The sequence below is a fragment of the Armigeres subalbatus genome, chromosome 2, assembly GCF_024139115.2.
Source record: "Armigeres subalbatus isolate Guangzhou_Male chromosome 2, GZ_Asu_2, whole genome shotgun sequence".
Lineage (NCBI taxonomy): Eukaryota > Metazoa > Arthropoda > Insecta > Diptera > Culicidae > Armigeres > Armigeres subalbatus.
In genome coordinates this window covers 155,958,277-155,973,390 of record NC_085140.1, presented here as the reverse complement: position 1 = coordinate 155,973,390, position 15,114 = coordinate 155,958,277, and the positions used below count along the sequence as shown (strand labels likewise).

The window sequence follows — 15,114 nt, the reverse complement described above, 5'->3', positions numbered from 1 at the left end:
ATTCATTTTCCGATTGTGAAAAAACAGCGAATCAAACTGGCAACTCCGAGCAAAGCCGGGTACATACAGCTAGTGTTTTATAAGAACCAAGACTATTTTAAGAATGCCAGAAAAAAGTCAGGAAAAAATGCGGGAAATGAAAATTAAGATCTTAATTACTTTGGATCCTGTACACCCCGGGTAGTGCAAAAGGCCGACATGAAAGATCTCCATCGTGGGCGATGTCCAGCTATCGTCTTAACTTGTTGCCAAGTTACATTTCGGTCGACTTCTTTAATTTTATTATGTTGGCTACGCCACCTCTGGGTCTGCCTCTGCTGGACATCGCTGGTTTCCAGTCTAATGCTTGTTTGCAGATTTCATTTCCGCCCATACATAAGGTGTGGCCGACCCAGAACCACTTCCGTTCCCAAATTTCAATTGCTATCGGCCTCTGGTGACAACGACGATGGAGTTCGTTGTTTGAAATACAGTTGTTAGGTCACCAGGCACGAATTATGCACCACAGGCATCTGTTGATAAACAGCTGCAGTCGTTGAGTGTTCTCCACTTATACACACCATGTTTCACTAGCGTATATAGCAACACAGATTTCACGTTAGAATTAAAAATTAGGATATTGATACGTTCACTTATCTGCCAGATATTTATTAAACTCGCAAAGACAGTCCTTGTTTCCTTGATCCGTGGGTCTATGTCGATCTTGGTACCGTCGTCTGACTCCATTTGGCTACCAAGATATTGGAAGCTTTCAACATTCTCCACTGATTTCCCGGCTACTGTGAAGCTGGAAGTGATTGCCGTGTTCAAATCCAACGATTTGGTTTTGTTGACGTTGATGACTAGACCTGCCGAAGCTAACCACTCGGAATGGTCGTTGTGCTTACTCTACATAGCGCCGTTGAGCTAGGAGTGCAACGTCATCCGTCAATTCGAAGTCGTTTGGGTATCCCATGGTTTGGTACACGGTCAATCGCCTCTACCAGAATCTCGGCGATTACGATGAGGAGCCGAGCAGTATCGATGATATGAAAGAAAACATCCTTGCCTCAAACCAGCTATGATCCGGATGGAGTCGCCCCACATATGTTGTGATTGAGACAGTCGAAAGTTTTTAAAAAACATTATTTTCCGTGAGATGAAGTTCATCTCTTAAACGGTCGAAAGCGTTTTCGTAGTCAATTTATTATAATAAATAGATACAGTTTATATTTATATTTAATCAATATGACCATAAACAAATAATCGAGCTCTTGAAATTCGTTGAACTGCTCCAGAATGATAAGCAGACCCCACACGAGGCATATATTGACAATACTTTTTTTGTCAAACTTTTAATCAAACTTTTCTTCAATATTTTCTCAAGAAAAACTCATTTTTTTCTTGAACTAATACGAATCAAATAGCGGTATAACGCACAAAACACGCACACACTCAACCGTCATCGACTCCTGTGGGCAAACTGCGGGGGGAGATGAGGGGAAATATTGAAAAGAATATCAAACTTTTCTGATTTCCCTCAATATTTACTTCAATATTTTGGGTTTGCACTCACACCATCAATCTTTTTCTTCAATAATCAAGAGTTTGTCAAACTTTTTCCGTCGTGTGGGGTCTGCTATACAGAGCGTGACAATAATGCTGTCCAATGAGCAGCTTGAAGTAGCTCGAAGTTTCTCCCGTCCTGCTCGTTCTTATTTGCCTACAAATCTCGCGTAACATATGATTACGGCTTATGAACCAAACCCATGATTTTTGATTTTCTGGCATGAACGATTGCTTTGTGAATTATTCTTCATGCTAGTTAAAACTCCGTACTTGATATCTCTTAGGAAACACATTCATTGCTATTTTGAATGAACGTCTCATAAACCATTTGCACCATTGTGGTTTTTAAGTCCTTTGTTGGCGCCCTTAACTACCATGCAGAATGTTTGCTTTGGTTTTTAGGCCGTTCACTTTATATTGTTTATTTAGAAAAACTAGCTCCAAGTTATTTTAAAATGTATATTCTTACTAGGTTTTCGATATATCGCATAGCAGAATTGCTCTGGCTAACAAATCTAAACAAATCCGATGGTGTTAGTAGCTTTGAGCAAACGGCTTAAAACCCAGACGTGTTGCCGTTGATGCGAGTAAACGGCGCGATTTTTGTTTTAGCTGAAATTTTGTAGATTTCGAATGGTTTTTCAATTAATCTTGATCTGCTGTTATAATATAATTATTTACGTATAGTATTGACATGGTTTTGGCAATGAAATGAGTTTCTACTTCAATAAATGAATTAAATTAGTCATAGAAAATTTGAACCTCATTTTTCTCGGTTCAACTTTGTTGGTTTTTCGGCCCTAATCATATGTTGCTCGAGAAATGGACATGAACGGGATGAGAATAACTTCGAGCTACTTCAAGCTGTGCATTGAACAGCACTTATATGACGCACGGTTAGAAAAAAGTATCTAATTTTAGGTACTTTTGTTATCTTGCATCTCCCTCCTATTTTGTATTACCAAACTATTGTATTATAAAAAAAGGGTTTCTCGTGATTGGTGATTAAATCAGAAGCGATACTGTTAACGTTATAAAACAGAATGAGGACGAGGCCTCCTTTATTATTCTTTAAGTATTCTTTCGAGTGCAGATCATCTTCGAACTGCTAAGTTGGTATAACTGATCTGAATACAGGCGCCGTTCGTATTTGATGATTATAGCAATGGGCTACTCTAATTCGTATATAACACCTTCCTCTTCCCTTTGTTGTCATAAAATGAAGAGCAAAACCACTCAACAAGGGCATTAAAGTGTGGGAACCCAACGTTGAGTAGTCTCATGTTTACAAAAGTTGAGTGAAATTTACCTAACTTGTGGTTAGTTTCTATTTAATATTAAGTATATTTCACTTAATATTAAGTGAATTTAACTTAATTTCTAGAAAAAAAAACTAAATTTTGGGTTCCCACACTGAACCCCCGATTTGAGTGAAAAGTGCCTAATATTAGGTACTTTTTTCTAACCATGAGAGTAGCATCAATCTACTGCTGAGTCCGGGCTAACTTTGCATAGGACTTTGAGAACGGTACATAGTAGGGTTATGGTTTCGGTAGTACCAGTACCGAAAATACCGGTACTGAACTCCAACGAGAACAAACAATAAAATATGTAATTTGATTTTGAATAAAATGTAATATGAAGAAAGTAGAAAGTAAATGGCTGAAAGTTACAAATATCTAATAAATCATTCACAATTTTGAATTATGTTTCCACTTATCGAACCAAAAAGCTTCTAGGCATAATACCAAGCTCTGAATTGTGTTACGTGATGAACTTATAGCTTAAATAAAAAATCACGAAAATTTAACGAACCGAAAGAGATACTTATTGTCCAAAAAGTTCTTGTTCTCCCAGTCCGAGGGAGACTATGGCAATGCTAAAGCACTTGTTGCTTCTTACTTGGTTAATGGTCATATACTTGTTTTTTGCCTAAAATCAAACTACACGCTATACACGGCAGACCGTTTACCAAAACGAACCCTGCCACACTCCCTACACCATATATCCAACATCCCAGTGATTTCTCGTGGAAGTGCAGATGACTCGTCGGCTTCTATCAAAGCGAGTATCACATCAACAATTTTCTACCAATTCCTCAATTGACCTGCATTCGGACACGACCGGATATTTTTGGGTCACCAGTTCTTACACATTGAAGATGATGTTAGTCCCAAACTTCATCTGTTGGTTCTCTGTGTAATTACAGCTGACCTAGCAATAACGGAGTAGCAACAGTGTGGGGTCAATCATGCTCATGCTCATGCTCAATTTAAATGGAATTTTAGAATTTTGATAATCTATATAATATATAAAACAAAGTTGGCATTCGTCTGCGCATCAGTTAAGAATAGACAGTCCAATTATCGCTAATTTATATTCGAAGACTTTTTCTTTATACGATAAAACTGTAAAAAATTGAAAAATGTTTTGATAGAACTGTAAAAAAAAAACATTCTAAAGAATCGATTTGTTTTCTAGATAAATTGTGTACGCAAAAAATTGTAGATCAATTCTTGGCGAGACAAAGTTCGCCGGGTCAGCTAATTGTTTATATTTGTACCCCACTGATAAATCTGTTAACCAATTTGCTTGATGTATTTCCGATTTATTTTACCGTATGTATTTTAGAAACGTAACGGGCTATGATCTTGTGATTACACTGATACTCATCCGATCAGCATATAAAACGGAAGAAAATTCAACACCAACCATTTTATCTTCTAGAGATGAGCCAGCCTAGGGCTGCAAGTCTTGTTTATATTAAAGACATAAAAAACTATTCTATTTTAATACCAAGCACATGCATGTCCCTTCCCCTACTTAATTTCTAAATTAAAAAACACATAAATGAAGATTTGAAAAACAAGCAAACACATGTTTTCTATACGACGAGCTCATGGATTTCGGATACAAAATTAAGAAGTTAAATTTACTAAGTCGACACTTACACAATGTACGCATCATTTATAAATATATTTCATCATTCTCTTTTTTTCCTAACTGGTTAGCGTATTTTTTTCATTTGATGAATGGCTCATAGTAAAATTTATATTAATATCACATTTCTTATGTGGATATTAAATATAAAGTCTCAACAGTTTCCTTAAGTTAACCTTTTAAAAATAATTACAAGTACCGTGAGCCTAATTATGCATACTTTTCGATAGTCACCATGCATATCAATCATACGGGATCATACCTTTGCGCTATGTCAGTAGTGTGGATAATAATTGCAGGCTTCTGACATAACATTTTCGAATTTTGTTAGAAATTACTGACGGTCACGGTACTTTATCTGCTTCAGCCTTTCCGATTTTGTTGCCTTTTTTTAATTTTATTCGCTGAGTTTAAGTTTTGCGTTTTCTGTGTTGTTGAACATAAAAAAAAATATTTAAAAAAACATAAGCTAAATTAATTTGTTTGAATGGCGAAACATTCATTTTTTATTGTTATGTTTTTTTAACGTAGGGGTATTTCCGAGGCTCATTGTCAATACCTAAACGGATAAATATTTTTCATTCAACTTTGTTACGCCTACGCCTCAAAATGTCACGAAACCCGAATACCTACAAGTATTCGATAAATAGAGAAATGAAGGATTGGTAATGTTTACTTGGATAAAATCAAAACGCATTAAGTAGCAATGAAACTTAGATGGAGCCGCACACAGGAAACTGTTAATCCTAATTGTTTGAAATTTGATGACCAGTTTGTAAACTTAAGTATGCAGTGATGGGAAAACTATAAATATTAAGTATTCTTGTATTACAAAATCAAACATTTTGAGCTACTGATGAGTTAAGTGCCCAATCCGAATAACCACCCCATAATGTTGGTGGTCATTCAAATTGTTCATTGAACTTGATCAATTTGATATTTATTTGACATTTAATGCGGCTTTCAATGAGAACCTATACTCTAAAAATAATTAACAAAGCACTAACAAACTAAAGGAACTGTTAAGCCGAAACTAACACCTACACCTTAGCGCAACTCGAAGCAAGTAAACCGCATAGTGAAGTGATACTTTTCAAGTCCAGATTAATTATTGTAACACATACAATTTGCTGACTTATTCTTTGAAAAGGTACATTTGTTTGGTCTCTGTAAAGCAAAAATGGGTAACCTTTGCGCGTTGTTTAATTTCTGTTCTATGCCTTCTCTATGGCGAGCGGTTCTAACTATTGCCTCAGACATGTGTAATTGTGTAGTTGCTTGCGCTTATCTCTCATTCAGTTCCATTTTTCAAGGAACATTTTTCAACTAATCATATGTGCCTTTGTTGAAATAATTAGACCAATCTCAAAATATTTTTTTTTCTAACACTTTAAAAAAGCTGCATAATGTTCAAAATGAACAGAAAAAGGACAAAAAAACTAATTTAAAAGATACTTTACTAGATTGACACGCCTTTAAAATGAAAAAGAGATTTGCTAATATTTCAACTCTAACAACTGCACCTACTTCTCAAGCAAACTATTTACCTAACCTAACATACAACTAATCACATAATTTAGTTCACAACTAACTATTGCTATTGGAGAGATTTCAGTTGTGGCAATGGTCAGTGCCCATTGTACCTTCGATTTGTGTACAGTACGTGTACTACATTTAATCGCACTTTTACAGCTGCCGCTCTGTAGAGAGGAGTATTGACCACGTGCTGGTGGCAGTTTTCAGTCTCATGCGATCAACAAGGCTAGTTCTTGTCGGCAACGCAACTCGGAAGCTTACGATATGAACCGGCTATGCTTTCAATATCGTCCAGTAGAAATTGTTTGTCCTCTGTCTTTGCGGACGATTTCTGTAGCATTTTTGTGTCAAAGCATGGCTACAATGAATACAAATGAAATTATTACATATTAAATTAAATAGGGTTTTTGAAGGATGGTTGTCTCTTATGTGATAAAAAAGATTCTGATGATTTTGAGATTTGTTGAATGAATTACGTGATAGATCGATCTAAAACTACGAACTTATTGTTGGACTTAAGGCCACCTGACTTACCGTTTCACACACGTTCATGTTGCAGCAATTCTCAATAGTGATCTCGCACTGTGTTGCCGGCCGGGAGGTCATTTGTGTGTTGTTGGTGACCTTGAATCTCTTGGTAATGCGTGGTCGGTTGCGTTCGTAGATTCGGCGCATCGTGTACAAAATAATCACCAGGATAACTAACGATGCCGTGAAGGCAAGTGAGACATACACGACAGTACGATTGAAGGAACTTTTACAGTACGTGACCTGTGGTTCGACGAGATGCGTTGCAACTGCAACCCTACAAGAAAAAAATAAAAAGAATTTGTTAAAATTCATTCATACTGATTACATGAGCCAAAAACAGTTATTTCTGAATGATATGGAAATGCTAATATCATCTTCCAAACTTAGACGTACATGTTCATGATAGAATTAGAGGCGAAAGTATAGAATTGATAGTTCCGTTAGGATACGGCAGGCATGAAGAATGTTTTTATAGAAGTCGATTTGAAAGCGAGCGGAGGGCAATATTAGTTGGCACATATCACACGACCTTACCTTCTCTGCCAAGCTCCCGTATGAAGGGGGAGGGAAGAATATCAGTTTGGAAGCTGATATATCTCCACCGGCAAAAGGAAGGTGGTTTGATTTGCTTATATGCCATCGCGTGCGGAAGGATTTTCTATCGACGAGTACTGTCTCCAAATTTCTATTATGACATCAGCATCTAGTCGAATAGGATTTTTGTTACACAGTTACGTTTTCTCATTGCGTCCGTCTCGTCGCAACCAACTTGGCTGCCTCAGAGAGAACAAAGCAGAGAAAGGCACTGCTGCTGTACCGTCGACCAATAACAGTTGAATTGTCTAAGTTTGGAAGATGATATTAGCATTTCCATATCATTGTAAATCGTTTAACTTCACGTAGAAGTAACACACACAAAATCATTAATTTAGTACATTTATTTTTGTTAAACTGGGCAATATGTCCATTACCAAGTTTGAGGAACCCAAGAGTGTTTTTCGGGATGTGTAATGGTCACTTTATTTCAGGAGCATAATATGTATGTCAAGGGTGTGAAATAACGGAAGTTTCACTTTTTATTCCATTTTGAGTTATTAAAGTGAAACTGCAAATCTGCAAATTGAAAAATGGCGGTGTAAGATGGGTCAAATAGCAGGGCAGAATTGGTCTCCTTTAAATTTTACAAATCATATTTTTTCATTTTACAATATTAAATTACGCACAGATAGAGAGGTTTATTTTCATTAATTTTATTGAATTAATGGGGATTTTTGAGTTTTTGCCCTAGATTTAAAAAAATGTCTGCAATTTGTCTAAGCTAAGCTAAGCTAAGCCAAGCTAGATTTAAAAAAATGTCTGCAATTTGTTACAAAAACAAGCCGTCCGTTGCTTATATGCTCGAAGATTACCTCAAACGGATTAAATCAGGAATAAAAATTATGTTTTGAATACTGTATGACGTTTAGTATGTGCTGACCATCTTGCCCTATTTGTGAGTTCATGTAAGAATGTCTAATTTTTGATCAATTTGTTTTTTTTTTCAAAGCAGTCAGTACAACATCACCTACATTACATATGATGCTTTCACTATATTACTAAAAATGTTTAGTAATGTTATGTTATTGCAACTCAAAGCAACGGTGGATGGTGTGCAAAACTGTGTGAAGATTTCGGGCGAACACTCCAGTTCGTTCGAATCGCGCCGGGGACTCAGACAATTTGATGGACTTTCGTGCCTGTTGTTCAATATTGCGCTAGAAGGTGTCATGCGGAGAGCCGGGTGTAACAGCCGGGGTACGATTTTCAACAGATCCAGTCAATTTATTTGTTTTGCAAATGACATGGACGTAGCCTGCCGAATATTTGCAAAGGTGGCAGAACGGTACACCCGCCTGAAACTTGAGGCAACAAAAGTGGGACTGGTGGTGAATGCATTGAAGACAAAGTACAGGCTTGTGGGGAGTAAATCGAGTAATGCTAAGTTTCAAATAGTGTGCAAAATTTGTACACATTCCTACACGCCGAACTGAGTCGATGGGTATATAACACATAAACTCGTGGCAAGTGCAGAGGTATATTCGGCTTGCAGTTTGCAAGTGATTGGCATAATCTTTTTGTTCCCCTTTCTTATATTAACGTGGCAGGCGTCAAACATTGTGACCGAACAAATGAGACCTCCAGTACTTGTACAATGAATATGAACGCTAGCAAGCAAACATCGGTTGATACTCTGTGCAATAGCAGCTGCTGTGGTCATAATGGAGTAGCAACTACTAGTGATCAATCAAGCTCAAGCTTGAAAACAGTTCAGCATTGTATTATTAATCTATTTTTCGCCTTTACAAGCCATTGTAAATAAGTAAGTGGGTATAACCAAGCGTCCTTTCGATTTACTCAGCACTAGCAAAGTCTTTGCTAAGGAAGACCTTGACCGTTTAGGAATACCTTTATCTTGTTCATGAAACACAGACAAACTTGATCTTGACGTCTTTGAATCTAATACTTATTGTCGGTGTATTAAAAGCATTCCAATGGACAAATATTTGAAACATAAATATCTAATGGATATATGCAAATGTGGGACACGGAGACGAGCCAGCCTTGGGCTGAAAGTCTCTTTAATAAAGACACAAAAAAAAAAAAAAAAAAAAATGTGGGACTCACCCGCAAAATGCGGGACGTCTGGTCATTTTAGTTTAAACCAAAACAAAACTCACCCCTCACAATATTGCTGCATGTCTGGATTGCCGTTGTCCAGCGAACAGAACCGCTTCGGAATCTCACATCGCTTTCCGGTGAATTCCGGACTGCAACGACACTCGACCAGCATGGTGTCATTGTTCAAAATGCATTTACCGTCATGCAGACAGTAGTTGTTACACGTATACTCCTCACATCGATCCCCTGATAGCCGACACTGCATTTGCACTTTGGAACTTCATTCTCCACAAAACACTTCCATTATAGCAGTAGTCCGATCGTACAGATTGCGGTCTCGCATCGACCACCACTAAAATTTTTCGAACAAGTACAAGACTTTTCACCGGCACCGCTGAGCGTGCACCGTCCGTTGTTCAGACAGAATCTATCACATTTGTTTGCGATCACATCTCTCGCCCTCGAATTCCGTATGGCACTTGCACATTGGTCGACTGTCAGCACCCACAACACATTCCCCATGAACGCAAAATTGTTACAGATAGGAATCTCACAAAATGTACCCTGGTATTCGGGTAGACAAATACAACTATTGGTGTTGTGGTTCAGGATGCCTTTATTTAGACAAGTTATCAGTTCCGGTTTGGGCGTTACAACCTGCGTTGTATCTATAATTCCACTCGACTCCTCTCTCACGTTGTCTATGATTTTAGACACAACAGATTTACAGCTTGGATTATTTTTCTGATATTCTATCAATAAACTTGAGCGGATTATGAGTGCCGATGGACGATTGCCTCTATGGACGACCCGCGTCACTTTGGAATCAGATTTCCACGTTTCATGTACTTCACCATCCTCTTGATCAATCCAGTACAAATATTGACTGTCCAATGACACGTGCGTTGGTATCTTATCCTCACCCCTGAGAAATGTTTGCTTGTCTTGTATTTCTAGATTGGCGCTCTCAACGGTGAATGCTCGACCGTACTTCTTCTCCACCCAGTAGATGCGATTGTTGTAATGATCGACGGAAATACCCTTTGGCTCATAGACGTCCTCCTTGTGAGAGTCCAGTACCGTGCCGTTCATTGCGGCCCGGACGATATTGGAGGTCTGCAGGTAGCTGTTAGTCCAGTACAGGTGTCTACGGCATTCGTCGATAGTCAAAGATGCCAAGTCGTGATTTTCTTCAACTTGGGTGATTAAGTTGATAGGAGCTACGGTGCCGTTTGTCGCGGTCCCCAGTTTATCAACTTCGACTGAGTAAACTGAATGTGTCCCCTTCTCAGCCCAGTAGAGCTTACGCTCGAGGTGATCAAATGCCAACCCTGTAATGTAACCGGTTTGGTCTGACTTTGGCAGTAGTTTTGCTACCTTATGATACTCCTCCTCGGGATTCGTATCTAACGAAAATATTCGAAAACTTGGATCCTTGAGATCACTGAAGTATATTTTTCGCTTCACCTCATCGTAAGCGAACGCCGAAATGTGATGGAATTGATGTCCTCCGGAGGATATTTGTGTCCAATTTTTGTCAAAGAACAAAATTCCGCTGTCAGTCGTGACCACAGCATCTGGAAAATAGACGAATGATTTACAAATTAAATTAGATTGCAACATAATAAGGGAATCAATTAGGAAAAATACTTAGATGTACATAAATATGATAACAACAAAATCAGCGCTTGGGAATTACAAAACAAAAATAAAAATAACTGCCACAAAGGCTGTCCTAGTCCTGCATCACAAACCTTCATGTTCGTTGTTCAGTACAGTTTACCTCCCACCGGTAGGTTCGCTAGTGTTGCAAAATCAAGCATGAACCACATTCCACGGTAAAGATGACCGTCTGTTTAGTGAAGAAAACATAAGGTGGTTATACAACAAAGCCACAAAACGGCCATCTTGGAAACCACGTGCTTTTTCTTGTGATTTTTCAAGAGCACGAATTAAGAGAACCATAATGCCCATGGGGATGGAACATCCGTAGATCGTTTGCTTACTTGTGCTGAACAATCGACTTTAATTTCAGCATTGTACAAAAATTATAACGCTAGATTTGAACTTTTGATAATAGGAGTAGAAAACCGTGTGGTGAATTTGAAATTCACCACATGGCTTGATTGTATAATCACCATAAGGATAAGCTGAAATCGATCAATGCAGTTACGCCCGTATGATCATAAGCGCGAGAATTGTTTCTAAGCCATTTATAAATATTTTTATTACAAATGTTCACCTGTTATGAGCAAATGCTAACCTGTTTTAAACAAATATTAATTTCATGAATTTAAATTGTTCAAAATCCGAAACAAATCTGATTTTCATTACAACTGAAGGAGCTTTATACCGGTATAGCAACATTAAATGAATCGCAAAACGACAACGTTTTTATCACCGATCAACGAATGTTTATATTATTTTGTATAATCAACCCCTATATTCATAATATAAACTTTAGAAGGATGAAACTCCGAATATGATATTCCTGACCAGCATATGTTGCAGATTACCACATACAAATATATCACAAACATCGAGGTCTAATTCTAGCATATGGTTCCAGGAGGAAATCAAATCTCCAAGAAATTTGCAACCATTGCAAAACAAACATGTAGGGGACAACAGTCTAATATGCACCCCTGTAGCTTTTATGATGTTTTTAATCAATATAAACCAGAATACCTAACTACATTAAAAAAATATATGCTTCTGCAAAAATCCCTTTGAATCATAAAAAGTCATGAAAACAAGTTTATCAAACTTGTATATAAATGCAACAACAAAAAACAGAATCGGATAGCGAACCCCCACGCCTCGCTAAGTAAAACAAGTTAAAATGCATCCTCAGAACCTGTGATCCCCACAATTTATGCTTTTCAAAGGAATTTGTCATAACGTATAGTCCCCGAACCAGAGAAATTCGGAGACGCATAGTGGCTGGAAATCGTACGTACTTTGGACTCCGCAAGACGCTCCGATCGAATAGAGTTCGCCGCCGTACCAAACTGACAATCTACAAAACGCTCATTAGACCGGTAGTCCTCTACGGACACGAGACCTGGACGATACTCGTGGAGGACCAACGCGCACTTGGAGTTTTCGAAAGGAAAGTGCTGCGTACCATCTATGGGGTGCAGATGGCGGACGGTACGTGGAGGAGGCGAATAAAACACGAGTTGCATCAGCTGCTGGGAGAACCATCCATCGTTCACACCACGAAAATCAGACGACTGCGTAGCCAGAATGTAGGAGAGTAGCCCGGTTTAAATGGTTTTCTCCGAAGGGCACAAGAAGGCGAGATGCGCAGCGGGCAAGATGGATCGATCAGGTGGAAGATGACTTGCGGACCCTCCGTAGTCTGCATGGTTGGCGACGCGTAGCCATGGACCGAGCCGAAAGGAGAAGACTCTTATATACCGCACAGGCCACTTCGGCCTTAGTCTGAATAAATAATAATAATAATAGTCCCCGAATCAGTAATTTATCACAAAACGTCTATCACGATGGGCTGCATATTGTGAGTGTATACAGAGAGGATAAGTGTAAGATTTTTTATGTTGCTTAAGATTCAATCCCTGCTCAATTGTACGCTTGGTCGTTTGTTTGTCTTATCGATTTGAGCAAAAATATCACGGGTGTTGTGAAAGAATCACCAATTGTTAAATTCAAGTGGAAATGAAGAGCTTTTGTTCAATCTTTTCATTGTAGCTAGATAATATGGATAAAAACTAATATTGAATTGTGATAGTAATATTCGTTCAGAATTGTCCTACAAACAATTATATGAGTGATTTTATAAGTTAGGCATATTGCCCCGTGGGTGCGTTTTGCACTGCTCTTCCCTATGTATCTTATATCTACACGGGACCCTTGCTGCTAGAAGTCACGTAGACACATTTCACATGGATTCGCCGCATAACATGATGACAATATGAACCACGCAATAATGCATGTTTGCAAGTGTTAATCACTTGATGTTACTTGAATTCTAATAGCTATAGTAGTTTTAAAGAACAAATTTCCCAGCAAAGTTAATTGTCTAAATAATATCAAACAAAAAGCGAAACAAACGTACCTTGTTTTGAATCGTAAATGATATGTTTGTTAAATAGAATTTCCTTCCGATTAGATTTATTAACAAAAATCACTATCTATAAGGCAGGCAACCATTCCCAGCATAATATTTGAATTAGTAAAATGCTTGAATCTTTGTACCTTTCAATAGTGAGTACATCTTAAAAGCCTTCATGGTGTATTTTTTAAAATATATCACAAAATACTGGAGCAGTCCAATAATATGACGGCTAATTGTCTTCGCATTATGAGGCGCTTTCTACATGTTTCGATCCTCGTACAAATCGATGAAATGGGGTAAAATCAATTCGACATTATCTAAGATAAAAAGGTCTATCATTAGTCATTATAAACACCTTTCGTAAGTTAAGGAGAACTTCTAGTTTTTCTTTGCACATTCGTCGTCACGAATTCAAACGTGTGAAATAGCAAAACAACATAAAAAGCTGCCACTTCAGCCACGTTTTCATGACAGGGTGTGAGGACGGCCGATCGTTGATAGACGCAAAAATAAAGTGGGGGATTTTAAATCAAGTGATTGGATTCGCGCCTCAGTTTGCAGCGCCTCTGCGTTACGTCAAAGGCTTGACCTTGCCTGATCGAGGGTAGCAAAAATTATGAACATTCGAAATCTGCACAGGGAGTAAACTATCCTTCCAGTACCCACTGCAGCAGTAGAACATTCCTCACCACAAATCCCGGTGTGTGATTTTCATACGCTAGATACATTTGTTCGTTAAGTTACTCAATCACAAATGAAAAATGTGACTTATCGAGTAAATAACCATAGCATAAATCGATAGCATACCCCCAAAAACCTAACGCCTTCTTATCTTCAGATTCAGTTAGACTAGATCAAAAATTCATTTTTTTTTTGCATTTCATCATTACCATATAAAATAATTGCAATGTATCTTATTATCAGCTCCATACCATAAGGGTCTTATCTTTGAAAGATAGGCAAAACAATTCCAGCCACACGCTCACCCGCTGAAGGCACCCAATTATCACAATTTTTCTGCTTATCTATGAGTAAGAGAGTGGATATTTATGTAATAAAATAAGTAGCAGAATAGGTAGATATACTAATATAGTTTAGAATATTTGTAATTAGATAAATGAAGATATCCGCATGTAATCATCATGACCATAATATCTTCGTTATGTTACTATGGCGAATTTAAATTTGAATCGTAACACAGCTTTGCTATAGTTAGCCATTGGCGTAACTACAGGGGGGCTAGGGGGGGCTATAGCCCCACCTAGGATCTGGTTAGCCCCCCCTAGAAAATTTGTGACTTTGTATAAGTATTGCTCATATCTAGTCCACTGATTATATACGGGGGAAATGCAGAGAAAGGATTGTCTTCATTATCCAATCCCTCTCTTCGAAACACTACAGCAAGTTGAATCTATTCGCTCAAGTTTTTGAACTTCGAGCAATTGTTTTAAGGCTTGCTCACGACAAAATCAGGACCCCTCAAAACACGTATAGCTTTTAAAATACCAAAGGAAATACCTTATCAACAAGTGAATTAAAATATATTATTTGTTAGTCTTACAAGTACTTAATGGATAATGGACAATTCCTTGAGATATTCAAGTTTTTCCAAGGTTTTGTAAGTAATTGTTATCTAAATCGAGCGTATGATCTTAACTTTCCTAACTAATACCAATCCTAAAAGCTGCAGCACATTTTAATTATCACTGTAGGCTTCTTGAGAAAGGTTCGGTAAAACTCTTAGATTTCAAGTAGAGGTAACTAAAAGTTGAATAAGAAAGAACTTTGTATTCTTTCTGATGGATTTTAGAACTCCGCAT

General features: G+C 37.8%; 2 pseudogenes; both read right to left on the bottom strand.

Annotated features, from left to right (window-relative positions):
• The window catches only part of LOC134211054 (AFG3-like protein 2), a 102,822-nt pseudogene that overhangs the window by 38,466 nt on the left and 49,242 nt on the right, over window positions 1–15,114 (bottom strand).
• On the bottom strand, window positions 5,340–11,045 carry LOC134215392 (protein cueball-like; annotated as a pseudogene).